We start from the raw sequence: 27,504 nt of genomic DNA, 5'->3' as shown, positions 1-27,504 counted from the left end.
GCGCACTGCAGATATGTGTCTTAACAGACAAAAAGCATCTGATTGATGCTGGTGTCCAGCTTTATGGTAGCTGAATGATGGCTCAGAAACACGTCACCCATCCATTCGCAGCCATTTACTACAGCACTAGCAGTTGTCGTCGCTGTTATCGAGGACACGATTTAAACCAATGCCAGTGAGAAAACTTCTAAATGTATATTTCCAATGCTGTGTTTTCTCTTACTGCTGTTTCCAGGGCAGACTGGACTTAACTGATGTTAATTAGTTCAGGACTCCTGAAAACACATTAAACATTTTTAAAGCATTCATTGTTTTCTGAGGTCTTCCAATTGTCATAAAAGACAGTAACCAGACAATTCTGCTGCATGTGGAAGAGCTGAGAAACATAATCCTTAGCAAATAGATTCCATTCTTGTCCATCTGTCAAATTTCACTGCCATTCGACTAAATAGCGATGCCTCTGAAGCACCCCAAAAGAGGCAAGTGTCAGGTAGGGTCGGGTCTATTTTCACACACCCGGTTTGCATTACTAGTAGATCTTTGCATGCATCACATTTTTCGTCAGATGTCATAAATAACATTTTCAGTGAGATGTGCAGGGGTGTGACAACCGCAGAGGAATAAAACTGATGAGCCATACAACTATGTGACCGGCTTTGATGATGTTGATAGGGAAGTACAGAGAACGCCAGAAAGACCTGCACTGTGTCTTTGTTCGTCTGGTGAAAGAATATGACAGGATGTCGAAAGAAGAAATTATTTTTGCATGGGGGAGTCTCATGCTATATCATATACGGGTGAGAGTGGTGAAGGGCATTTATGAGAGGCTTGTTGAAGTGGGCTGAAGATGTCACAGAGGAGTTCAAGGTGCAGGCGGGTGCCATCAAGTTTATCTATGGTTGCAGATATCATTGTGATCTGTAGTAGATCTGAGCAGGTGGAGGAAAAGAGAGAGGTGGAGGTATGGAGGCCCTGCAAAGGACAGGAACAAAGCTTCAACAGAATGCCCGTGTGAATGACAGGGACCCAAAGTGGAGTGGTGAGGTTACAGGGAGTCGAAATAAAGAAGCTGGAAGCACTGAGGCTCAAGAGCAAGAAAGAGAAAGGGAACGGATGGAGGTAAATATCGGGCGTGAAGTGTGATGAAAGGATAGGGGTGAGAGCAGTGATGATGTATGGTTTGGAGACAGTGGCACCAAAGTCCTTCTTCGGGATCCCAACAAAATGTCCAAGGAGACCAGAGCCTCTAAATCTAAATTTAATGGATGGGAGCACTGCCGTACCTGCACGGCGACATTACAGCCATATATAGAGTACATATTTTCACCGAGACAGTCAAAGCAGATGACCGTCCTCCACAGTCCAGGAGCCTCAAAGAAAGGTACATACCTAAAATAAAAACTTGTTGTACACCCGTTCACGTAGAAAAAGTGACACTGGAAACGTGCGTTACTTAAGGTCAATTCCCTGATTGCCGCACATGTTTACACACTTTTGTTGGTATCATAAAAGGCTTTGATGAACACTTATCACATCCGTGCATCTGCAAATTAGTTGAGGCTGTGCCGAACAAAGACAGTTGTGCGGGACGGAGTCATCCATATGTCAACCGTCTATATTAAATTCCCATACAATGCATTTGATCAGGACCAGATTCAGGGCAATTAGAAGCATTCCAATTGTCAATCGGACATATCGACAAATGTGTCTACTGTACATCAACTGTAAGCAATTTTCATTAAATAAATACATTTGTTCATTCAATAAATGTACAAATATCTGAGAGGTACACAAGCAACTGATTACTAATGTGACCAGGTGGCATGCGTGATTCATTCATCTTAACCAGAAGCATAGTGGGAAACCAGATCCAAGCTGGCATGGTGCATAATGGTTGGCTCCTTGGTGAGTAAAACAATAAATAATTGTCCTGATATTAATGCCCTAGCATTTTGACCACATGTACCTCCTGTCTTCACACTGCCAATACCAGTCGGTATGAAATCCATACATGAGGCCCAGAGACTGCTTGAGGTTTCTTGGTTGGCTTTTCCCTGCCGTGTCAATTCTTGCTTGCCTTAGAGGTATTTATTGGTTTCTATTTTGATTGTGCAAAGCATTGCGAGACATCTCTGGGTTTAACACTTGAGTAAAATTACATGCAAGTTGAGCCCAAACAAATATTATTAATATTGAAAAATCACATTTTAAACACTCTTTTTGGACTGCAAGCACTCCACTCTGAATGCACAACACCATCTTTACTTACGACTTAATCTGTGCCGGTGGTGGTGATGGCCTGATCAGTGACTATATTGTTGGAGAGTAAGCTAATGTACAGTGTAAGCTTATCCATTGGCTAGCTAACGCATATGTTCTCTGTTGGTACAGAGGAAAAGACAGGAGGCCGAGCTGGAGGTAACTGAGATTAAAATGTTGATAGTATTTGGATGGACAGGATCATGAGTGAGTACATCAGAGGGACAGCACATGTTATGTTTAGGGGATAAAGCCAGTGAGGCCAGACAGCAATGTTTTAGACATGTAGAGAGGAGGGAAATTCAGTGTTGTCCTCCCTGTTTAATTGGCACTTAGTATTTGGGGTTGGAGTTGGAGGGTGAGATCCCCCAATAAATCCTGAGCACTGCTCTGCTGCTGCTCCCTGTTCCCTGAGGGGAACGGGTGAAATGTGGAGGACAATTCTCACATCCTTTAAGATGTGACAATGAGTGGGACTTTAACTTAACTTTGACTTTGACGTGAAGGGAGCAGTCGAAAGGAAGAGAAAGGCCAATTAGAAAAAGAAAATGGCATAGAATAAAATCATCTGATAATACAAATATCACGTAAAAGCATAACATTACTAAATTCAGGTGACTTCCATAAACATAACAGATGAGTGCCAATGTTGGGCTCAGTAGCTCACTGTCTCTGGAGTGCTCGTCTATCTCCAGCTTCAGGCTGCCAAGTCGCTCTTGTATCATCGCTGCAATCAGTCCAGCTTACATAAAACCAGGGAAAGGCTCAAAGCTTTTAAATGCTTTATTGTGAGCACAACATCAAGTAGGTGGAGAAAAAAAAAAAATGTTTTGACAAAGCTCCACGACAAACGTTGGCCATGAAGGTTAAGCATCAGGCTCCAAACCAAGGTCTTTTGTGAAAATAATTAATTGCGACTACCAGATATATTTCACATCATTCATCCATTTCCAAATGGTTTGAGCAATGGAACGATCAAATGAATAAGAGGTTATTCTGTAATCCATTTCAACACAGCTTCAAACACCTCCTGCTTTCGACGGAATAATTCCTGACTCCACTGAATGAGATTAAAACTAAATAAGAGTTTAACACATGGAACATTAATGTTCCCTTTTATCCCACGACAAATTAGCAACATGCAAAAAAGGCCACGGTTTTCAGGATGTTTTTGTCAGGAGAAGCTGATGATGATAATTATGATAGAACATGACAATTAGGAGAGTATCGCAAGACTTTTTTTTTTTTTTTTTTTTTTTGTCCTTACCTGAATTTGTCACCAGTGAAGGCATTACCGTTTCTGAATGTGTGAAACTGACAATTCAGCTAAATAACTAGACTCATTCTTAGAATAGAGATCTTAGGTGTGGTGTTTTTCTCACTTTTTTCTTTCTTCTTTTTTTTTTTTGCAACGCTCCACACAGCAGATGGGTTGGTAGAAATGAACATACTGTGTGCAGTTAACAGCCTTTTACATGTTCATCAAGAAGTGGGCCGTGAACAGTTTTCCAACAGCTTGCTGTGCACAAAGAAGTAAAAGAAGATTTTTTTTTTTTCTTTCATTTGAGTTTTTGAATGTTTTGCATGATTTATGTCAGTCATTCTGTCGGTTATTACCTGCAAAGTAAGATTGGGAAACAACTTTGGAACTCTAGCTTGCACACTACAAGTGGTGTAAATGAGTGACACTACTAACTTATTGCAATTTGTACAGGAGTAAAAACTACTTTTTGAATTAAAATTGCAGTTTCAGAGAACCACAGCCTCCACGCAGTTGTACTGAAGTACAGTCAATCTTTTCATTTCAAAGTCATGTACAGCTAAGCCCAGAAGCACATTGCTACCACAATAAAAAAAAAAAAAAAATAGTGTTTCATATCACATTATAATGTGAAGGTTTCACGTTATAATGAGCTAATTTTCACGTTAAAACGCGACTATCACATTAAATTGTGATAATTTTCAGGTTATAACGTGAAACCATTAGGTTAATTAGTGATCATTTTCAAGTTATAATATGAAATTGTTCCGTTATTTCGTGAAACAACGTTATTTCATGAAACTATCACATTAGGAAGTTTTACGTTTTAACGTGATAAATTTAACATTGTAACGTAAAACGACCACATTATTTCGTGGAAGTTTCACATTTTTACATAATAATTTTCACGGTATAACGTGAAACATCACGTTAAAGTACACAGTGAATCCAGAAAGTGTTCACAGCGCTTCCGTGTTTCCACATTTTATTCTGTTGCAGCCTTATTTGCAAAAAAAAAAGTTTTTTCATGTTATCATTTTGAGGTGTCGTTTGTTGTGATGAAAAAAAAAAAAAAAAAATTGGGAATCAGGCTGTAAAAACAGAATATGGAAAATTGAAGCAGGGTGAATTTATTTTAGCTGCACCGGACATTAATGAATTCTTCTACCATCTGCTCCATGACCAAAAAAAGAAATGACGCGTGACGTTTCTCACAAAGTCGGAAGACACGCCAACACATGCCAAAGTATTTTTGGTAATGCACTCAAAAATTAGCATTATTGATAACATTAATGCACTCTCCATATTGTTGATTTGTCTATACACTAGTTTTACTGCTCAGTCCAGTCCAATGAACAGGCTCAATGGTCAGTGGTAAAATACCCTTATCAGGTCCATGAACTTCAAGAGCTGCTAAGTCACACAGTGACTGCTGGGAGGAATTGGACTTGATAGCCTGAAGCTCTGTTTAGACAGCATGAGGTTTTGCATTAGCGGAGCCCCATCGTTGCAGTTTGGCCTTTCATTTACATGACAACAGTGGGCTGGCGCCTTTGGAACAGCACGATTTCACATACATATTTAAGAGTGTGATCTTTAGAAAGCAGTTGTTTTTTTTAAAGATCACGTTGCCAGGTTCCAGCTGCGTAAACTGGTAAAGTGAAGATGCTGTGAATGTCTGATGAGAGGGCGTGCAGTGTCCATTCCCTTCTCCTGTGATGGCATCTCATTACACCACCGACAACCAGCCTGGCATGCATGTGCTTTTTTTTTTTGTTAAACACGTATATTACTTTGAAGGCACGACGGACCCTCTTTCTGTCTATGGTTCAATCTGGGACAGAAACTTGTTCTGCTAGATTGAAAAATGGCTCTTTGAGCAAGAAGATGTGCAATCAAATCCCCTGCTTAAATAATAATTGATGTCACAACGTAACGCCAAGTTGATCACACTTCCTGGATATCAACCTGTCAAGTCAGGAAGCAGTAATGATTTTTGAATCAATTTCACCTGCTTTTGTGCAAATGTTCTCAATGCATTGCAGTACATAATAAATAAAGATTATCAACAGGGATGTTTCATTGATCAAAATCTGGGATGTGCAATTTAAATTTCCCTTTTATTGTTTGTGCAGAGTACATCCTGAATACTGTGGACCCAAAGTCTCCTGGTGTTTTGACTTTGGCTGCACAGTTTTGTTTTTGTGGTACTGGGTTTTACCACCAAGATTTGCCAGCACCAACTAAACTACAAGCAGCATCTGCCACCTTAGCAATTCAGAATGTCACATACCAACTCCTCACATACACCCCCATGAGAAATTAGGACAACCACAATCAGGTTAAAGTTTTATTTCATTACTTATTTTGACATTATTATTTGGACAACATTTAGGTCAAACGTGTTGATTATCCCTTATTCATAACGTTCCCCTAAAGAGCTGAATCCCTTGTGACACACATTTGAGTAAAAATCAAAACTAACCTCGCTTTGACTCCAGCGTGTGAGCAACCACTGCCTGCCGCAGCCAAACCAGAGCACAGTACCACGTCACACTGATTATAAACTGCGTAGATGGGTCAATTCTTATGGCTCATTTCATTCTGTCCTGGAAGGACATCAAAGATGGCACTGCACATGAAGCAGCTTGTTATGACTCCTTAATCTCTCTCTCCGACTCTCAGCAACCATAAAACTGCGATGAGACAAGACGCTGGCGAAGAAAAGTGAGTGCCATAATAAAGCAGTTTGCGTAGCAGTGCAGCTATCAACCCTGTCTGAGCTTTGCGGCGCTCCGGTGTCATGTTTTTTGAATGGACTAATGGTCACTGTTACTATAGATTTGAAATTTGTTATTTTGAACGTCTGATGAGCTCAGTGCTTCCCTCTCACCCCCGTGAGACAGCCTCATTAAACACATGACCACATGTTGACAATAGACCACGGGGAATGAGACACAATTTAACATTTTAACGCACTGTAGACATGTACATCTTCATTTTCATTAAGAATCAACATCTATATAAAGTTCACAGCCTTGGTGTCAGTAAACACTTGATGAGATTTTGTTCCAAGTAAACACACATCAAATGTCTTTGCTGGAAAATTCTGTGGTTTCATATATTTAAAAATCTGTTAAGGCCTAAATTAAGAATGCCAATTATAGATTAATGCATTGTTAGTTGACCGCCCTGAGTGAGTGACTGATTATCGATTCATTCAAAAGCAGCATATATCTGACTAAACATATCTTGATCACATATTTATTTTACCATTTGAAATACAAGCAATGGCATCTTTGAGGAAGAGAAAGCGAGTCAGAGACATGAAGAGTATAGTGGGCAACTGTATCGTAGGGATTGCGCTCATCCATAAATTTAAAGCGCTCCCACACAGGATTGAGTTTTGCTTGCTTCATTCCACACTGGAATGTGTCACAAGAAAACGACACAATCTATTTTGCATCAAATCTATAAAGAAAATAATAACTTTAGAGCTCTTTTAGCGTGTTTGGCTAAAGGTAATCAACGCCAGCAGAAAGATTATTGAAGTTAAACTAAAATAGATAAAATCACTTGCAATGGCAATGAAATGAAAAACATTTCATTTTTAGGCAGTGCATCTGAAATGTGTCATATCTGTGTCCTAAGTAGTGGGCAGCACAGTGGCATAGTGCTTCTCCCTGGGTTCGACTGTGCTCCCTGATGTCTGCGTGGGTTTCCTCAGGGTGCTCGGGCTTCCACTGACAGTCCCAGGAAGCACTTGTTAGGATGATTGGTGACTAAAATTTGCCTATAGGTGGTGTCTGTCTATATATGTCAGCCTAATGAACTGGAAACTTGGCCAGGATGTACCTTCAGCCAATTATATGGAGGGGAAAACTCCTGCACCCAGTTACCCCCAGCAGGAAAACATGGCAGACATCTGCACCAAGTACAACTCCTGCCCTGTTAATATGCTGGAACCCTTTTTGGCTTTCTAAAATTCTTAACTCATCGTCTAAAAAATAATAATAATGATGATAATAATAAAGATAAAAGAAATAACAGATTGACATTTACCTAATCAAACAACGACCTTATAGATTGTGCAGTCATAGAGCCTCATAGAGCCTCATTTATCCAATAATCCTGGCACAAAACTCCCTCATCAAATCAGTCCCCAGAACCTTCCTGCATCCTGTGTCTGAAGGAGGTTTTTGAAGTGTTTGGGCTTCTTTCATAATTGAGAATGACAACATGCTGCAGTCTACCGGCTAATGTGGGTGACTGCTGTTGAACATCACTGTGCTGGCTGGCTGCAGTTTGGTGTTGGCATCATAATTATACAGCTGACAGCTAGACAACCTGTCTGTCGCCGGTGACAAGCGCGTTACGTAAGTCCTGAGTCCTTGTCATGTGTTCAAAGCAGCTACTATTGTGTGTGCGTGCGTGAGTGTGCGCGCGTGTCTGTGTGTGTGTGTGTGTGTCTGTGTGTGTGTGCGTACGTGTATGTGGGTGGGTACGTGTTGTGTGTGTGCGTGCGTGCGTGTGCGCGCGTGCGCGTGTGTGTCCGCCAACTAGGCCAGCATATCCCCAGGCTTCACTCAGTGCAGTGGTCTAATCTGATCACACTAGCTAATTGTACAGACATGTCTCAAACTGATTCTCTAGTCCCATCTGTTACTCTCACTGCTGCCTCTTTCCGTCTCTTCCCATTCCAAACCACTGACATGAATAAAGACGGACGACTCATGTGCACTCTCTGGCTTCCAAGGCAAACAAAGCTCTAATATCCTGGATACGAGTGTGGCATCTTGCTTTGTTGACGCCTCTTTGAGACTGCAGCAGTGGCGGACGGTGAACAATGTCGTTCAGACCGATGGAATTGGTGACAATCTGTAGCCAGACAAGGAGTTTTGCTTATTCCTTGTGCGTCTGGTTATTTGGTGTAATGTTCACTTTGTTGTTCATACAAACAGCTAATTAGCTAAAGACAAGGTAGCACACAATGCATTCAGAATGGGGAATTAAGGGGAATTTGAGTGAGACTTGCTTGGTGGCATGGTTTGCTGGTGCCAGACAGGTTGGCATTTCTGTCAGTCTACTGGGATTTCACACGCAACAATCTCCAGGGTTTACAGAGTCTTAGAAAATGCCTCGGTGGTATTATATGCTATTATGCTATTATTATTTTCGGTATTATGACATCCAACAATGCGTCTACTGAGTTGTTTTTGTCAGTTATTCTCATCTTGGTCCTCTCTTCTACCTCTCTTGTGCGTTCATTTCTTGATGTAGTTTTAACTTGTACACCCCACCACTAGTTAAAGCAAAACAATTTATCGACAAACACTAAAGGGGAATCTGACAAACGCCACACCTTGCAGAGAGCAATAAATGCCATTTTCCACAATCTTGTATAGCACAGCACATTATATGCCATATGTTTAACATTACATTTAAAGGGTACACTGCGGTGTAATGTTAGTATATAACCTCAAGGCCATAAGAGGCTGTAATAAAAAAAAAAATGCCAGCTTGCTTTGTCTTCAGAAGCTTTAAAAACTGCGTAAAGAAACAATTGCGGGGGCTGTAGAGGAGGAGACGTTGCAAATTCTTAAATGACAACCTACACACGTAGATCATAAAAGACTCTGGGTCTCAATCATTGTGAAGACAAACCACCAAATTCCAAACTGGCATTGGTGATTGATCACCAAACTTCAAAACTGCACACTTGGAGCTCAGTGCCAGCAACTGAACAGCAAGTGGCCAATTGAAACGGCATCAATATTGACAGCAGATACATACATTAAGGCAAGGCACTCATTGGAAGCAGCGTCTATACTTACACATCAGACACTTCCAGAATGTCCACAAGAACTCCTTCAGTTTTCTGTCATCCACATAAAGAGTTGCCAAGCGCCCCTAAACACTAAACTGGGTCCGTATGAGCGTGCGAGTGGTGGAAAAACAGAGAGAGAGAAAGAGAGAGAGAGAGTAAATCCTCAGATATATGAAACTGAAAGTGTTCCCAGCGAGTTCATGTCAATAACAGAGACCCAAAGATGTGCTTTAAGCGATCGTGTCCACCTCCACGATGGAAAATCCCACACTGATCCCATCGCTCAGGGCTATAGGATCACCGTATGTAGTAGTGGAATTTACACAGCTGTTTAAAGGCCTTTCCTGTTTTCTGTAATAATAACAGCCACAGTGGAGAGTTGAGAAGAGAAACTGTTTGTTTTAGCACAGAACCATCAGAAGAGCACAGTGTGTACAGGCCAGAATCACTGTGTGAATTCGTTACAGACGTTTAAAATATGTCAACATCCACTATAGGAGCTGGAGGGGACATGTTGTGATATGTGCTTCTTACTCGGTTTGATGCTTTTCTTTCGAGACCAAAGTGTGAATATAATACCTCAAACCATTCACCTTCATATGGATTGACCAGTAAGCACATTTTTTTCGTAACACATTTCAAAATAAAATAAAATAAATTATTTTTCTAAAATATTAGAAAAAAGACTTGCTTCAAATCAGCGTTCAATTGCAATTGAATACATAGAGTTGAATCTTCCTGCAGTAAAGCAGACAGAGGTGACGCTAACAGTTAAAGGTAAGACATTTGCATAGTTTTAATTACACCATTCACAAATATTATCACAATTGACCTGTTGATTTTCTTTGGGAACTTCAAATTACTTTTTTCGCACTGATATTTCAACAGCTTTAAGGACTTTGCATTTGTTTTTTTTTCTCTGCAGTTCTGTCTGTCGGCTAAGCCGAGAGGATGAGACGTCGCTGTCTACAAAAGAAAATCGACCGCCCGTGTTGGATGAATTCAATCCGCTTCACTGACGGGAAGCTTCCTTGCAGAAATAGAAGGGTTTGGAAAAAAAAACAAAACAACAAAAAACAAAAAGCACGTCTCCTCTCCCGTTGACGTCAGGCCGCGGCGGAGAGGCGCAAAACGACAGGATTGAGGGAATGCCACCGCGCATCCCGCTACAAGACACACTTAGAGATCTACATGCAGGGCTGCAACCCTGTTGGTACACAAAATGTACGTACATCCACACACACGCGTCTAGGACAATCCTTGCGCGCGCGCACACACGCACACACACACACACACACACACACACACACACACACACACACACACACACACACACACAGGGTTTTTGCATCTGTAAGCTATTTATACAAACAAGCCAATCCGGCTCCGACAGCGTGAGCTGCAGAGGTATAAAAGATGAGGCTGCGGAGACAGGATAGGATAAACACTAACAACAGAACAGAGAGGGGCTGCTGAAAATCTCATTAACTGTAAATTGAAAAACAGACTAAAAATGTTTTCCAGAGCAATAGCTGGGGCGGCTGCACCGCTTTCTCATCTCCTCCGCAACTTTCATGAGTCGATACAACCCCCACCTTCTCCCTCTCTCCCTCAAACATATTATCCCAGTGAGTGATTATACGTGTGTGTTCTCCTTGTACTTTTGCACCTTTGAAGTAGGGATGCTCTTTTTTCCCCCCCACCACCCTCCACATAGGCAGGTCATTTAGGATCATTACGCTCCCGGGAGTGCGGCGCAAAAAATCTCGGCTCTGCTCACACGGTCCCTGCAAATCGCACACTCACTAAGTAAGTAAGCGAGGCAACATCCAGGAAAAGGAAAAAAAAAAAAAAAATGTGGCTGCAGAGTTCATGAGGCGTATTCCCTGCTGCTGCCCACCACTACTCTTTTTCTGCAAGGCCATTAAGAGTTTTTTTTTTTTTATTCTCCCCCCAGTAATCTCAAAAGTGATGCTGCTCACATTTAACACAAGTTGCATGAGTTATGATTTTTGCTCGGCCCGGTCTCTCTGAGGTGGTAAAAGACCAGAGGCAGACACTGCACTTGCTCTCCATTCAAAACTGGGTTTTTGCTCATTCTTTATTGGTGTATTAAGGTGCTTTTATAAATGCCATCGCACTGTGAATTAGTTATGAGCTGGGCTGTATTTTCCCAGCAGGAACCACAACATTTCCGTCATGTTGGTTTTATTTTTTTTTTTAACTTTGCACTTATCTCTCCACAAATGTAAAATAACTATTAAATAATAATTTGTCGACGGGTTATGCACCGATTATTACGGAGCAGAAACCTGGGGACTATTGTCAAGTGAAATCCATTTGTTAACCAGCAAGAAGCTGCTGAAAATTATATAACTTCATATCTGATAATCCCAATGTGTTGCTCGTATGTAGCAAATGGAAAAGGGGATGAATAATTCATATGTGGCACGTGAATACAAGGTTCTAAAACATTCATCACAGCGCACGTGTCTGACTGGCTGACTGTGTTCAGCAGGTGTACTGCAGCAAAAACAAAATAAAGGGAGGAGATCAAAATGTTATTACCGTGTAATAGTAGCCATCTTATGTACTTATGTTAAGATTTTATTGCATTGAGTTGTTTTATTGTTCGATGTGTGTGGCTGCAGCACGGGTGATGGCCCAGAACAAATTTCTCACCATGTGAGACAATAAAGTTGTCAAGTCAGAGTTACTCCAACTAGAATAATGTTTCTTCAGGCATTTCAATCATCACAGAATATCATCTACAGGCAAACTCTCTCCCAGTTTCTTCTCCAAAGGTTCTGTCAGCAGCTGCCTAATGCCACAAGTGGACACTGTTGAATGTGGCTCTGTTGGCCTGCTGCTCTTTGCTTGCAGTGCAGTTGATTGACTGTCTACAAGAGTGTGCCAGCTATTTATTCCCAAACAGTCCTGAGCGCTCAGGTAAGGCAGCAGCAGGCGGCTGTCCGTTTGTCTGCCGTTTTCCTTTCAGCATCTCTGAGGTAACTGACCTCCCTTCATTGTCAAAGTAGATATAATATGACATTAGAAGAGCAGGATATGGAGGATAACTTTATCATCATATTTACAGGGAAAAAATAAAATACTTTTCTGAGTAGGTGTAGGCCAGCGGAGAAGACTGCTGGCCTAGACCTACTCAGAAAAGGAGAATGGAGGGAATACGAGAGGGTGGGAAATAAGGGCAGACTGGGCAGGAGGCAGCACACCTGCTGGAATACTTCCCCTTTCAAATGCTGGGAAACGGAGTCAGTCAAGAAAAATACTCCTGCCAAATAATTAACTCATCAAAGAACCCCCGATGTTTCAATAAATTAAACATTTCAAGGAGAAAATTTGTCACTGTGAATGAGATTTTATTTTATTTTGGGTTTTTATGAGCCTTCGACCTACTTTTGCAAACACTGCTATACCCACTCAGACAAACGTGGCTGCACATCGAAAGCGAGGTGAGGATGGAGGGAACAGCCAGGTAGCAACGCACAAGGCAAGAAAAGAAGCAGACAGGGGAAAGAAAAGACTGTAACAAAAAGAATCAGTCACTACGTGGAAGGCAGAAAGGAAGAGAGGAGAGTGGATTTTTTTTTCGATTTTGAAACAGCCGGTCTGATGGATGGCGGCGGGATGGGATGCAGAGAGAGTGCTGCATATCTCGAAAGGAGGGAGAGTGTGACGGAGGGATGGAGGGGAACAGAGGATGCTGAGGAAAGCAGCCAGAGGCAAATTCACTGCAATTATTTCACTTGATGGACTCATTGAAGCTGCTTTCCACATTCACTGTCTGCTTCCTGCTTGCAAGGAACTGTGTGTGTGTGTGTGTGTGTGTGTGTGTGTGTGTGTGTGTGTGTGTGTGTGTGTGTTTGTGTGTGTGTGCATGAACAATACGAAAGCATGTGGCTAAAGCACGGTTTGGATTGAGCATCAGCTTGAGGTTAACGTTTACAAGCAGTGCGAAGATGCTCAGTGTGAGACTCTGAACAGGGTGGGGCGAGCTAGTAAAAAAAGTGTGTGTGTGTGTGTGTGTGTGTGTGTGTGTGTGTGTGTGTGTGTGTGTGTGTGTGTGTGTGTGTGTGGCAGCGGGGGGTACGGGAGGTTTGCGCCGTCTGAGTTTCCCCCTGTCATTTTCTGTCTGGCTGACTGTTCCAACAGCCCGTCCTTTTAATATCATTGAATTTCACTCTGCCATTTCTTCCTCCTCCTCCACCTCCTCCTTTTCTTCTACTCAACCCATTTTTCCCCTCAGACAAATGAAACTCACAAGTCAGGCGGCAGCCCGGGCCGTTATCATAGCGGTCTGCCTGTGCCCATCCATCACTACCGTCGCCGGTCGTCGGTAGATGAGTGCCGTGGTTAAAAATGTGAAAACTGGAGGCCCGACCCCGGGGGCCACCGTCATTGTCCCGAATGGCTGCAAACATACAGCGCAGCAGCTCATCATGCACGGCACCGCTGGAAAGACAGGCGGCAGAACTTGGCACGTGAAAAAGCAGTTGGAACACGCATTGATTAATTGATAGCAGAAAAGAACAGAACACCGGCACATGACACATTTAAAGGGACTGTTGAAGCAAGTGATACTTCATCCATGTGCAGAACGAATGAAAAAAAAAAAATGACAACAGACTCCATCAGCATATGTTACAAAATGTGTAAAGAAACGTCAACTATTTGTGTGTTTTTTTTCTTACTTTTATTTGCGATTCAATAACTGTTTCATTTGTTTAGAATAAGAACTCTATCAACTAACACGTTGGTAATCATAGTTATATTTTCTTTATGGCTGTAAAGCCAAACTTAACGTATGCTGCATATTTTCTTTCTTTAGTTTGCCAATTATTAGTTTTTTTTGCAGCAGTGTCTTCCACAGGGCTGTTTGTTCCTTCGGTCTCTATGTCACAGACCTCTTGTCCATTTAGCACTGGCTAGGCTAGTTTGAGGAGCAACTTGATAAATGGTGCAAACCAGCACATCACAGAGATGACACCATGAGCAATGTTTATGAGTGGCAGGCAATCATACGATATATTATTAGAGATCATATTTAATAACAATGATTAAACAATAATAAAATAAAATTTGATGATAATAATAATTAAACATAGTTTGATTATGTTCATTCATTTTTCTTATCTTCTCTTCCACTTATTTGCAGCTCCCCCCAGGATGGCACAGCCCCTTACTTTGAAAACCACCAGATTAGAAAATACCACCGTGTCTTCACCTCCCGGGCTCAAAGGGCTGATAAAAGTACGAAACACATCATTTCTAGGTGAACCAGCCGTCTGACACCTGAACAATCATGAGCCTGTTAACACATCTGGAAGCAAACGTGAAACCCCGACGAATCCCCAGAAGCCAGACAACTGTCAAATAAAAAAAAAAAGACAGAGAGAGACATTACTTAAACTGAGCATAACATTGATCTCTTTTAACACCATTTTGTGTGTGCGCTGCTTTACATGTCCAATCAAAAAATATGCACGAGCCGGGTTGTGTCCATGGAAACTGAGCAGTGGACGGAACAGCCGCTGCCACAAAATAAGAACGCAAAAAAAAAAAAAACGTTTTACCGCTTACCTTTTTATTTTCTCTGACAGAAAAGAGAAAGAAAAGAAGAAGAAGGAGAAAAAACACGCCACCAACTATGAGCTTTCTGCTGTCAGCGTGACGTAGGTGAGCTATTCGACCACCCGTGCGGCGTGTCTGACAATCACCCTGGCAGCTGCCCTCCCCATCAGCCAGCCGGCGGTCTCCCGGAACAGCGGTCGCCCGGCGGTGCTCGGGTGACAGCGCTCAGATTTAAAAGCCAGCAGCGCCGTTTTTGTTTCTGCCCCGCTGACTCGTCCTATAACCCTAACTGAGCTTTATCAGCCGAGCGCAGGCTGCGAGCAAGCTGCAGACAGACACCGGCGAGAGGGGTCGGCGGCAGTGGGAGGCAGGGCAATAACAATAAGAAGAAGTGGAAGGAAATAAAAGGAAGGGAGAGGGGGGTTTGGGGGGGGAGGGAGAAAAAACAAACGGCAAAGGCTAAAGGGAGGGAGGGAGGGAGAGAGGGAGAGAGGGAAGAGGAAATGGAAGAAAAGCGCAGGAGGTAAAGGGAAAAGAGGAGTGCAGGGGGCGTAATGGAGCACCTGGAGTGTTCTTTCACACTTCACTGTGGTCCTGCCCTGCCTGTGACCCTGTCATTGCCCCGTGCGAGCGTGCACGTGTGCGTGTGCGTGTCTGTGTGGGTGTGCGTGCGCGCACGCTCATGTTTCTATGGGAGTTTATGGGTGTAATTCCAACCGATGTTCCATTGTAAGTCTTTGCCACATCACCACCCGACTTGACTAAATAAGCTGCACGTGCACGCCCACACACACACATGCACACACCCAAACACCACGCACGGGCATTTCTTCAAACCCAGAGAGGATTTTCATCCGCAGTCGGGGCGGGATGAAAAGCGACCTGCTTGGTGGGGGGTTCTGGGGGGTTGGGGGGAGTGGGGGGGTTGGAGGTACATGTGGCTGAGTGCATGTTATTCAGTACGATGGGGGTGGAAGAGTGTGTGAACGGTTCATGAGCCAAAACTCAATGTCACGTTGGTTTTCTTTTTCTTTTTTCCCCCCTTCTGCCCCCTGAGCGACACAAGAACATCCAGGAGAACAAAGATCCTTCAGCTAAACAGTCGCTCTTTCCCTGATGAATTCGACAGAGGTGGGAAGTAACAAAGTAGAAATACTTTGTTGCTGTGCTTGAATAGATTTTTCAGGTCTCTTAGTATTTCTTTTTCTGATGACTTTTCGCTATTTCTCACGACATTTGTACACAAATATTTGTACTTTATACTTCTTACTTTGGAAAAACATGCGAGTTACTTTGGTGTTTAAAAGATTCAGATTGTGTCAAAAGCAATTCTGGAAATATTATGGGGATAAGAATATAAACAAAACAATGAAAAAAGACGGAAACTGAAACATGCAACTGCAATCAAAATATGTATTAAGCTCACACAGAAACCTAACAAGCAGAGTGCTCAATTTATTTTGACTTCATTAATGTGTCCACAAAAGTAGTGTTTTGGCACAATGAAAAAATTGGAGCTTGGGGTGAAATCTCTCTGTCTGTAGATGACTGTCTCGTCTGTGCATTACTACAATGGAGGGAAATTTGGCCGGAAAGCAGGCAGCTCATTATCCGTCCAAGTGTCCAGTTCACTGGCGAGCTCGGGAGAGGGAGAGCACGGAGTCCCTAAGGGGACGTTACATAAACAGCGTTATGTCACGGTTTCTTCCTAGAATTCTCCAAATATTACACACTTAACCTTAAATTATTCAAACATGATCGGTGTGCACTAGCTCGGCCCTGGCTATATTGTAGCAAACCAGTTCTCACTGCACTTACCTCACGACAAATCTGCAGCGGTGCTATCATCTCAATATGTAGTAAAATCTTTGGGCAATTGGAAGGAACGGCAAACTCATTTTCCCCTGGCAACTAAAATGTTGCCTGCTGGTGACCAATCTCATAGTAAATAACTATTATTATTGTGCCGAAAGTAGATGTGTAATGTTCAAATAGGGGGGAGGGGGATAAAAATAGAACTGAGTGCCCCCTCTTGGCCGCAGTATACCATCTTCCGACGGCTGCTTCCAACAGGATAATGTGTCACATCACAAAGCTGAAATGAACCCAAAGCGAACACAACAATGTTCAGATGGCCTCCATCACATCCCAGTCCAGCAGAGCTCCGCTGGGATGTGTTGGAACAGGGAGACTGGATACATGGATGCGCTGGATGACAAATCTGCGGCAACAGTTTGACGCTATTGTCTCAATATGTAGTAAAATCGCACAGGAATTCTAAATTCAACACTTGATAGCATTTCTATGCCAGTGGTGACACTTCTGAAACCGATGATGATCTAACCTGGCGCTAACAAGGTGTATAATAGCGAATGTAATATAGAAAATGAGCAGGCTTCTCCTGTGAAAGTACATTGTGGGCTGTATGCTCCTTTCCACTTTTACCAGCATGACACCGGAATATGCTCTCGCTGCGTGAGGAATGGTTGGCAACAAAGGCTCAACCCCACAAAGACAGCTTCTGAATTGGAAACAAATCCCAACCCGCTCGCATCATCGGACAAGCAGCGGATTCCCATTGAACAGGATGGAACAATCACAGCACACCATCATGTTTAAATTGGTGATGGTTACAGTTCAATTTATGAAAGTCGCCACTGAGAAATGCCAATAAAAGGCTGCTGAAGGTGAATGACGAGAGAAAATGCACGTGCAAAACCAATGATTACTGCTGCAGCTAAGGGTTGTGCAAAACAATATAACCGTGTTACTTTAGGAATGTGTCATAATCAGGAAGAATATGTTTCTGGATAGTTTTTTCTTAAGCCTGAATTCCATGCAGACACAACAGTGAGAACATTCCCACTGTTCTCACCTCATTCCTTCTCTAATTTTTTCTAACTCACTTCCTGCCTCTCTCTCCCAGAAAAGGATCCCAGGATTTCTTTTTCCAACCACATTACACCCTCGCTGTTCTCCCAGTTCCTGCTGCAGCCCCGATCCTCTGATCTTCGGCCCGCTCTCCTCTCTCCCCCTTATTTGTCCTGCCGCTCTCCCTTGTGAAGCAGGCGTCTGGCTCCGACTCAAACGGGACTCGTCGACCGTGTCGCACCCTTTCCCCCTCCACTCGAACCGCGTCGTCTCCTCTCTGCTAACGACTTTTTTTCCTTTCCATGTGTGTCTTTTTTGTCTCAGATCTAAAAACATCCATCTTTAAAGCCCCCTCTGTCTCTCCCACTCTTTTTAAGTTGGGACTCTATTGAGTGAATGTCTGTAACCTCCAACGCGTTGAAAAAAAAAAAAAAAAGCTGTAGGTTTGCCAGCGACTTGTCGAAAAGCTTTTCTCACACTCGTTGTTTACACCTGAACAGCAGTCACAATTTATTTAATTAAGCCACAATTTCTTTGTCCTAATGTCTCACCAAAAAAAACCCCACATATTTTCCTTCCTGCCTTTCATCACCGTCGGCGTGTCCTTTCTAAAATGAGAGGCACAGCAAAAAAAATAAGGTGGAAACTTTTCTTCCTCCGTAGCAGTCCACTTTTCATCGCCCTGCCTGTGTCTGTACTGCTGTTGCATACCAAGGACTTCAGGACAGGACGCACCTCGTATCTGCAGCCAGACACTGACTCCTGTTCTGCAGCTCAACCCCACCCATCTCAGCCAGCGCGGCAGTATTCCGGAAAAGAAAAAAAAAATCACCTTCAGGAATGATAACAACCCAGGGATCCCTCCGCAATGTGCACTATTGCCCCCGAGGGGCAAGATGGCTTCCTCTCCATGCAGAAATTCCTCATATTTATAACAGATAACCAATGCTGCACAACGCACGAGGAGGCTCCCTATCAGACGCTTGTTTTTTTTTGTTTTTTACTTTCCTAGGAGTCCCACACATCAACAGACGGCAGGTTCAAGTGCAAATCTGATACGGCCAGGCAGGAAGCCAGAGCCCAGAGATGCTTTTGCCAATCAATGTCATCATGAAACACACACATATGGAGGCAGACCTGCATTCAGCAGCCCCGTGCGCTTGGAGGAGTAGTGAAATGATTTGTTCTGCGCTGGGTTTTGCAGCGCCAGGGTTATCAGAATTGTCAGGCGGGGAGATCTGCAGTACAGGAGAACGTGGTTTGGATAAAAAACAGACGCGCTGTCAGAGCGAGTGTGTGCCAATGTGTGTCTTTGTGCGATGCTGCACTCTGAAGATACAAATAATAAAAACAGGAGTTTGAAGGGAAAGGAAATTGAAGGCACGACCAGGTAAAATGCAGAAAGATATTAATTCACATTCTCCTTGATCTGACATGTTATTTAATATAACCGTCCAACGAGCGTGAAAACACGACGGAAAGTGTCTGCGGGAATCTAACAATCCAATCGCATTCGTATCAGCGCTGTGATGGTGTAAATGATGTATTATCGCATCCATTTGAAGGATGGGAATATCTTACTGTGCAGACTGGAAGACAAAAGACACAAACGCACATCAATAGAGGCAAACTTATCTCTTTGTCTGCGCAGCCGGTTACTGCGATAGCTGCGTGGTTAGCAGGCTCGCAGCAGATTCAAACCCAGTCTGACTCCACACTAATGACGAGCTGAGAGAGATGAAAAAGAGTGACCCAAAAAGTGGGAGCAGAATGCGTACATTGCTGAGTATGGACTTACTTAAAGGTCCGTAATGTAAATTTTTTTTTGTAAGCCCGCCTGACTGTGCATTTTGTATTCAGGCCACTGTCAGACGGGCTTCCTTAAAAAATGGCAGCGCAGGATGGCAGCTAACAAGGAGCAAGACCCTTATTCTATGTATGTTCTTCTATATTCTAAGGGTAGGAAAACCAAATTACTTCCTTTGTACTGCGAGTTTACACTTTTATTAATGCATTTATGGGCCGTATGCTAAGCTTTTACTGATATAAAAATCATAAATCAAGGCAAGTTTTAAACACTAGGCATTTAAGAGTAAGTCCCTTACCCCTCCACACTCTCAAATGGAATACAGGCATTGCGAAACACTGGAAAAACAAACAACACCACAGATACACACATAAACAACAACAAGAGCATTGGCTAAAGACGGGCAGGAACTAGACGACTCAGCCAGGAGGATCAGCGCAACTCATCTGCCAGATTGCTACTCAACAGACTCTGGCGCCATCAAACGCAATATGGCATCGATCAAACGCGGGACATTTTGGCTTCGCTTTCCGTGCAGTGGGAGGATTCGGAGACACATCGTCCGTGTTTGTTTGTGTGTGACGGTCGAAACAGAGCGCACGCAGGCACGGTATGCAGCGGAGGTCGCCCGTGTTTTTGGCAGCGCTTCGCTTTGCAGCAAGCAGCTCCGGGGAACGGTACGCTCGGGGTGTGAGCGTCGTTTCATTTCCAATTTAACACGGAGCAAAAAGTTGGATTCATCCAGTGAGGAAAATGACAGGCTTTGCCATTTAAAGTATGTCTGCAATATTTTTTTTTAAGGCAATTAAACACTGAGCTCACTGTAATTGTACTGTAAACCCTTTCATTGATGTATTTATGGCCAGTATGCTGAGCTTTTACCAATATAAAATCATAAATCAAGCCAAATTTTACACACTGGACTTTTAAATTACTCTCCTGTCCTTCCCTGTGTTTTCTATTGCCAGTCTTAGGGTGAGTGAAACACACACTGGACAACCTACCAGTTTCATGCAGGGCCAGATAGGCAAACAGCCGCCCACAATCACAACTGAATTATTTGCAACCTTCTTGCAGTTGAGAGACAGTGGCAGCCACCGCACCAGCCTGCCGCCCTCCTTTTGTTTGTCTGTGACAGAACTGCAGGCGTTCATCCTCTGGGGGCCACCCAGCGCTTCAAGTCCCTCAGTCAACATAGTTCTAATTCATCGGCGGCAAATCGCTCTTCCAACTTAGTCCAAGTTGAAGTTATGCTGTTGATTTACAATAGGAAAAAGTAAGACAATCTGTTTGTTTTTTTTAATCCACAAAAAGGCAGTCAAAATGTATATCTAATTAACCTGAGTACATCTGCGGCTATATCGCATATGGTGATGCATTTATTTACGACGCATTATTGAAAATGTGTTTCATGCGATTACAAAACTTGATTGATGCACACAATTTGAAATAAAGGAATGATGGCACCTCTCCAAGAATGAATGGTGAATTAACATGGGTGTTGTTTTTGGTTCGGTGGCTCACATGAGGAATCCAGTCATAAATAAGTGGGACACGATTCAAACTTCTTCTGTGACCTAGACGGCAGAGCAAAACTCTGGAGGATACTTAAGTTTCGAAACCTCTACTGGCTTTGTGTTCTTTATTTCTATTCAATGTGCTTGAGAAGGAATCATGGCACGCAGAATGCATGTTTGAGGTCGTTCCAGCAACGGCGCTATTGACAGAATCCTAAACAGTGCAATCCCACAATGCATCTGTTGTAGGTACAGTTTGTCCACTGAAGACGACTTGCAGGTCTGCTATATGAAGCTTTGCACATACCTGCAGTCCCAGGTGAGCTCTGCTGAATAAAGTTTATTGGTGCCAGAGAGCATACGTGGGCTGCAGCCTGAAGGAGAGACGCTTTCGAGAGAGAGAGAGAAAAAAATGAAACTGATTAACAATGTTGGATGGGGATTGAGGAGCTATTTTACTTCTGCGGCTCTCGGGGGCTAAACGTGAAGTCTCATGCCTTTGTGCATTGAAACGGTATCAGAAGAGCTGATGAATGGTCTATTTAAGGAAACCTCCCCGACGAGTAACAATGAAAGAATGAGAACGTGAAAGAACAGCGAGACCCCTGACGCAAACCACATGCGCTATTTGAATTACATTGGCAAGTTTAGACCAAATCTGGAGATATTAAAAACTCTGAAAATAAAATCTATTGCGCCAATTATTTTTTTACCCAACTTTTCATGTGGTCTTAAGTATTTCAGGAACAAGCATGTCATTTTTGCCTTTGTGTAGAATTGATACTGTCAAATATTAGTATTTGTCATTGTGCTGTCACTGAGAGAGGTTTGGAATTTATTGTTGCTTTGCGCTGATTTTATCATACTGCTTTTTATACTTTGGGATAATCACTTGTGAAAGACTGCTCCAACATAGTCATACAAAATAAACAAAGCAAAAAGGGTAAGGGACCTTCAGTTTTCAAATGTGATGTGTGAGGATAAAAAAGCATCAGCAAGAACAAAAGGAAGGGTGAACAAAAGGCAAGAGAGCTAAAGACAGACGGTGGAGTTGAAGGTAGCCGAGATTAAAATGTTGAGCATCAGAGGGACAGAAGAATGCAAGATGTTCAGGAGATAAAACCAGAGAGGACAGACTGACATGGTTTGGACATGTAAAGATAAGGGACAGTGAATACATCAGTAGAAGGATGCTGAAGTTTGAACTGGCAGGCAGGAGACCGAGAAGAAGCCCAAAGAGGAGACTTTTGGATGTAGTGAAAGAGGACATGAAGTTAGTTGGCGTGAGGATGGGTTGAGATGGAGGCAGATGATTGGCTGTGATGACCTCTGATAGAAACAGCTGAGAGTAGAAGATGAAGCCTTGAATAAAAGTTGATGTTGAAAAATGTAAAAACCCTTTTTTTTTTAAATATTAAATCTGGAATTAAAATGTGTATTATTATGATGAATGTCAATGTAAACATGTAAAATAAAAATGAAGTTGTCATCTTCTGTTTTATGATTTTGTTCTTATTTTCACTTCAATTGCGTCTTTGGCTTCGTCTTCACTTCAGTCGCTGGGATTGCATCTATTTCACCAACCAATTCAAAGGCAGCTAGAATGTTCCAGCTCCGGCGTGTCCACACCGACGACTCGACTGTACGAGCTGCGTGGATCTTCACACGTCCGCGCGCACAAATGCTGCGCTTGTGCTCAAGCTGACGGGCGCAGCAACACGGACTCGACGCACTCGCAGGAGGGTTGTGAAGCGGACACAGAGAAACGCATTTATTTCCATCGCAAAAGTCGACAGACATTTGTGTGGTTACGCAACCCGCGCACAATCTCACATTGCGGCTGTGATTTGATAGATCGTTCGGCACCAAGTCGAAGCGGTGACGGCTGCTTGACGGACAGAGAACGATTCTGAAACTTTCCGCAGTCCAGTTACACACACACACACACACACACATATATATATATATATATATATATATATATATATATTCATAAATGTGTTTTCCACAAAATGAGGGTTAATGGGCTTTAAACATTAGATTGTTGAAGGAGCCACAGCACGACTAACTACAGTTTTATATCACAGTTTGAACTTCTTTTGCTCACACATTAGAGTATTGTGATGAAAAGTTTAGTACTTTCTACATTGTAGATACATATTGAAGACATCAAAAGTATGTGCGAGATATATGTAATCATGCAGCAAAGAAAAACACGTTAAATAATTACATATGATTTTTATGAAAGGTGGCTATTTTTGAAGAATTTAAATATAAAACGTGTTTGAGTTAGTTTCCAATTGTTTCCTACATAATTCCGTGTGTGTTCATACGTAGTTTTGATGCCTTTAGTGAGAAACTGCAATATCAATAGTCATGAGAATGAAAGAAAAGACATTAAATTCATAGGGTGTGTCCAAACTTTTGACTGTGTATATTTCACTATGTGGTGGCTGGTCGTTAATACCAAAACGGTTATAAAGATTATTTAAAAAATCTTATTAAACAATTATTTTCCATTTGCTTTTTTTCGAACAAGACCTGAATTATTGAGGCTCGTGTAGCGAACCACTTGGCTGGACGGAGGACAAAGGTAGAACCGGTGTTATGAGACGGAGGCCTGGAGGTAGCGTGTCTGTGTGTGTGTGTGTGTGTGTGTGTGTGTGTGTGAGACAGAGAGAGCATGAATAACATCAACCATCTGTCGGACACTCAGACCTTACCTCCACCGCTGTGTGCCTCTGCCTGTTTGGATCTGTTTATATTTCACTCCCCTGCTCCCTGGAACATCTTCGCCTGGGTCTGTTTTTCTTCTCTGTGTGGCTTCGCTCAGCTCTCCCCCTCCATCATCCCCTCCTCAATCTGCATTCTGTTGCCTTTTAACCTCCCAGAATGTCCAAGGCCAGCCAGCGAACAGGGTGGGGCTGTGAATAAGACGGAGAAAGTATTAGTATTATTCATCGACATGGGGCCAAATTAAGTAGATGCACTGCCCACCTACTTTTCCTGTCTTTTCCCTCTTGTAGGAGGCACTTGACAAGTTTTACAAAAACAAACCACGGTACCAAAGTTTTCCAGCACCAACCAACCACAAAGAAACAATTCAATGTACAGTTGATTTTTGTGACTGCATTTTTTTTGCTTCTTGGCAGCATATTTACGCCCACTGCACTGTAACAACACAACCATTGTGTTCTGTACTCCAGGTTGAATGCACTTCTATCTTCAGCGTGTGTATGCGTCAATGTAGGCAGTACATATGGTTGTGCTCTGTGCAATTCTGTGTGTCAACTCTAAAGCAAAGTTCAGTCTCCTGCAGTTGATAATTTATTCATTTGCTCTTTAAGTATCCCTGGTCTTTGTGGACTGCCCTGTTTTAATGTTTTAATAACATCTATGTTTTCCCCCAAGGGTATAAACCAATCAGTAGCTGAAGACAAAGCACCATGAGCATGAGCTACCATCGATAAAGAGACGCCAATGATGCAGAACATCCGTTTGAAAATATGGCAAATGCATGTTTCGCTGCCTTCACTGCTACTTGCATCATGACAGATGTCCTGTCTTGAAACTTTTTTCAATTTTATTGATGTATGAGGGGCACGCCGTTAAGAGCAGAAGTCATACCAGTGTCCACTTGAAAATGCACCTCAAGAGGAACACAAACAGAAATTTATATTTGTTGTTCTGACCAACTTACTACTTAGAACTTGATTTTTATTCTAAACCAGGGGTGTCCAAACTTTTTTATAATGAAGGTAAGATAAGATAATGTGAAAACACCCATTTCAAACATGCTACGCAGTATGGTAGCTCCGGTAAACGTTGGTCCATTTCAACTCAACTTCGCCCACTTAAAAACGCGGCAGGGAAGCAAGTGTGTTTCCTACCTGACATCCAACAAGCTGTGCTGAAGAGCTGCCATCACGAGGTGAACGGAAAAGTTGGAAAGTAAGCTTGTTTGATTCAACACTAAGTGGCGGACCACTAGGTTTTTAGAGACAAGCCGCAGTCGGCCCGCAGGCCATACTTTGGACACCCCTGCTCTACTGTCATCACATTTAAATGCAGCACGCTGATGGTTTGATCAAGAAAAGCACTGTACAGGGTCATTATCATCAACAATGGCAACCAATAAGATTCCTCTATCTGTTTTATTAAAAAAAAATATATATATATATATATACATTTTATTCCTCCATTGGCGCCACTGCTGCCTGTGCTTTTTTGTCTCTCGTATTGTTTCAATCTTGGTCTTGACTTGAACTCGATCATGGCGGTCTTGACGACATCACAAGCTCTTGGTCAGGAACAAAAAAATCTAATTGAACGTCACTGTTTTTTTATAAACTCTTTATGGCTTTCATTCTACGCGGCCAATTAGAGCGATCGTACAACTTCACTGAAGGCAAAGAATTTCATTTAGCTCCTTTTATAATAGTTCCATTTGTCTCGTCCGTGAAGCACTGCTATCCTTTTTCATTCAAGTTATTTAATTGAACTTCTACAATTTTCAGTCATTTCATTTTAGTCGTCTCATATAGTTATGTGATAACTACAGCTGTGTTGAGACAATTATGGTGAAATTATGCTGTGACACTGTGGAAATTGTTTATTTGTTTTTTTTGTTGTTGAATAAAGCAACCATGAGGGTGGAAAGTAAACACAGTGCATACTTACTTTCTGAACACAGTATTTATTTATTTAAACAAATTCAGGCACGGCAGTTCTCAGACTCAGTGACTAAGTTTATATGAAATTTATATTCTGATGCAAAGTAGTGTAAAAGCCCATGCTGAATTAAAATGTATCAAACAGATGTCTAATTCAGAAACATTACTGGCCCACACCACATACAAATTGAGCTGGTTGCAGAGAGGTAATTTAAATCTTTTCTGAAACAGATTGAAAGAAAAAAAGTAGTACTGTGAAAAACTTTTCTTTTTCTGCGGCTGCATTCTTTATGCATATATGCCCTGTCTTAAATAAATATGCAAAGATGTTTCGCTACCTGCCACAAAAATGGCAGTTAGTGAAGCAGACCTATAGTGCACAATATATTTTTTTGCTTTTATCCCTGTAAATGAACTGTTTTATTTTTTTTAACTGTGCCTTTGTGAATATTTAATTGACTGGAGTCAAGGTCGCATTCTTCAGCTCTTCAAAGTCAGTACAAAACACTTGTCGCACATAAAACCGGGACTTTCGCATTTCTGCAGCCATGAATTCCTCAACCGACCCAAATTTGTAAAGACCAACGCGTTATTTGAAGGTTTTGCTTCACTTCTGGGTCAGAAAATTCCAGCACATTCAAGTCATTTGCTGAGGACCTTGAGTCACAGATGTCTGGTCTTATGAGAAGGGAATAGAACGAAGGTTAATATATCTCCATCTTGCGCATCAATCACGATTAATCATCATTGTGTCCAACTGTTATTTTGAATCAAATCACCAGTCTTTTTCAGAAGCGCTCATGAAGAAGACTGGAGATACAGTAGAAACTGTCAAGGCAGGTAACATCGGTTTAAACTTATAACTGTCTGAACAAAAGGAAATCAGGAAATAAAACATTAAGGGTTTTGGACCGATGGGTTGATCTTCCTATGTCTATCCGTGCTCGTGTCTCTGTCATCAATATGAATATCTTGCCCAGAATCAACTTTGTTAGCATAAAGATATCTGTAACGACTCTGGGTTACTCTCTTTCAATGATATTAAGGATGCATTTGATTTGCCAAATTCCACTTTTTTCTTTTACTTGCAGCTAAGATCAGCGCTTAAAGCACATGGTATGCCCTGGCAACGCTCTTTACCTACCCACCCATTAAGAGACTTATTTACTAAACATAAAGGAGCTAAGGGTATGGCCTCTAAACTATGCTGCTTTTTTCAAAAGGACCCAGTCTCACTCCCTATCGAGAGAATTTGGAGAAAAGATTGCCCTGACCTTGCTCAGGAGTTCGATTGGAATGTGGTCTGGTCCAGTATAAAAGAAGCATCTCGCAACCCAGACCATCAACATATCCACTTTAATTTTTTGCATGGAACATACCTTACCCCTGTTAAACTTTATCATATGAAAATTATCAATGACCCATGTTGTAATCTGTGTTCTCTGAAAGCTCATGGCACTTACATTCACATGTTTTGGGACTGCCCTCCCGTCCGAATTTCCTGGAAAAATATTGCAGCTAAGTTATCTGACTTGACACACGTAATGGTGCCTGTAACTATACGTGTTTTGATTTTAGATGATCTTTCAGTTTTCAATATATCCAAACTTAAAAAAAATAAATAAATTTGCTGGACCTAACAGCAGCTAAAAAAATGATTGCAACTCGATGGAAACCACCTCACTCTTTGACCACCC

The 27,504-nt window shown here is 42.2% G+C and overlaps 2 protein-coding genes across 2 annotated transcripts in view; one reads left to right on the top strand and one right to left on the bottom strand.

Annotated features, from left to right (window-relative positions):
- Positions 1–27,504, bottom strand: part of LOC142897996 (low-density lipoprotein receptor class A domain-containing protein 4-like) — a 181,091-nt gene that overhangs the window by 121,277 nt on the left and 32,310 nt on the right. Inside the window, exon 2 of the mRNA XM_076040697.1 lies at positions 23,858–24,058. The gene's annotated coding sequence lies outside the window, so the exon portion shown is untranslated. The remainder of the gene's footprint in view (positions 1–23,857; positions 24,059–27,504) is intronic.
- The window catches only part of LOC142897995 (TGF-beta receptor type-2-like), a 336,150-nt gene that overhangs the window by 296,511 nt on the left and 12,135 nt on the right, over positions 1–27,504 (top strand). The window lies entirely within an intron of this gene.

Source organism: Nelusetta ayraudi, unplaced genomic scaffold (assembly GCF_046127955.1).
Source record: "Nelusetta ayraudi isolate G7.1 ecotype Tasmania unplaced genomic scaffold, CSIRO-AGI_Nayr_v1 ptg000063l, whole genome shotgun sequence".
NCBI lineage: Eukaryota > Metazoa > Chordata > Actinopteri > Tetraodontiformes > Monacanthidae > Nelusetta > Nelusetta ayraudi.
This window is presented reverse-complemented; position numbering and strand designations above follow the sequence as displayed.